The sequence below is a fragment of the Chionomys nivalis genome, chromosome 8 (assembly GCF_950005125.1).
Source record: "Chionomys nivalis chromosome 8, mChiNiv1.1, whole genome shotgun sequence".
Lineage (NCBI taxonomy): Eukaryota > Metazoa > Chordata > Mammalia > Rodentia > Cricetidae > Chionomys > Chionomys nivalis.
Window position 1 is genome coordinate 91,785,604 of NC_080093.1, and position 1,839 is coordinate 91,787,442.

Consider the following 1,839-nt stretch of genomic DNA (forward strand, 5'->3'; position numbering starts at 1 on the left):
CATGACTTGAAAAACCTTACTAGGTCTAGTTAGTGTTTCCATATATGCATGGGTGTGGGGGCATCCACTGGAGCACATCCCCAGAGAAGGAAAATTTTCTCTGTCTCAGAAATGATCAACTAGCAATCATTTCTCAGCAAGAGGAGGGGCCTGTAGGTCTTTTTCCCAATCCATGCTATGATGTGGCCAGCTTGTTCTAGTACAGGCACTGGCAGTTGCTGTGAGTCCATGAGAGTGATAGCCTTGTCATTTCTGGAAGACTGCATTCACATCACCCTCCTCCAGCTCTTACATTCTTTTTACCTTATCTTCCATGTTGTTCCCTGTCCTTGGTGTGTTGGGTGATGTAGTGTCCTGTTTAGGGCTGAGCACCATACTCAGCTTTTTTATGTCGGTGCTGGAGATCCAAACCCAAGATCTCATGTTGTGCAGCAAACTTACTGACTGGCCCAATACCAGCCTTATTTTCCTTGCTTTGTTGTGTCTCCCTCTCAGGTACGGGATGAATATAGGAAAGTCATCACCAGGAAGACTGAATCCAGCTCCCATTCCCAGACTTCAGGGATCTTACATCTATGCAACCCATTTCCAAGATGGTGAGGGAATGACTATGTGTTTCCCACTGATATTGACTGGAAGGGGCACATTTGCTCAGCAAACTCAACAGTGTCAGTACTGCTGGCTGCTAAGTGTGCTCATGCACAACTGTTGGATGGGGATATTAGAGCAGGATGCCTAGGTTTACACCCACCTCTATGACTTATTAACTGTGCAAACTAAACAAGGTGAGATCTATTGGTGCAAAGACAACATACATGTTAAGGATTTTATCCTAGCCAATGACCTATGAAGCTATCAAGGAGATGTTCTTACTGGTTTAATAGGATGTAATAATTTGCATTCTCAGGATCTGTGGCCAGCCTTGCTGCCAGGTAACAGATAGGTGGATTAGTCAAAGAAGGTGTCTCAGCTACTTTTTTCTTGTTGCTGGAACAAAATACGTGACGGAAGCAGCTCAAGGAAGGGAGTGTTTATTCTGTCATAGTTCAAGAGTACAGTGCATTATGGAAAATAAATCATAGTAGCAGAAGCATAGGCAACTGGTCACATGGTATCCAAGTTAGGAAGGAAAGAAATGAACTGCAGTGTTTGGCTCACGTTCTCATGTTTCTCCTCCAGCCCATGGAATGGGTCCACCACATGTAGAGTGGGCCTTCCAGTCTCAGTTAATGCAATCTGGATGGTGCATCTCAGGGACAGCCAGAGATTTGTCTCCTGAGTGATTCTAGAACCTGTCAAGTTGACAGTCAATGTTAACCATCACAGACGGTATGCACACAGTGGGATTTTATTCTGCCACCCAAAGGAAATGGGATAATTTTTTCTGAAACATGGTTAGATCGGGTATCATTCTGTTCAGTGAAATAATCCAAAAACAGAAGTACAAATAATCACACACTGTCTGTCATACATGGAATTCAGGTTAATAAGTGACACAAAATTAAAACTATAACCATTTGGGAGGAAACGATGATCAGCGGGAGTAGAGACTGGTGAAGAACAGAGAACAGGCACATTGTGATCAAAGTACATGATATGTGTGAATGAAACCATGACAGAGAAACACATTGTTTTGTTCAATACACCAATAAGGACAGAGCGAATACACGCTTACCTATATATGTACACACCCACACACTATTTGTGGTATTAAGTGGATTTTGTGTCACTTTTTACCTTAACATAACTTCACACTGTGACTTCTCTATTCACTTAGTGCATATTGAATGCTGTGCCATATGGGTCTGTCATAGCTTCACTTTCTGTGGCACTGACAGA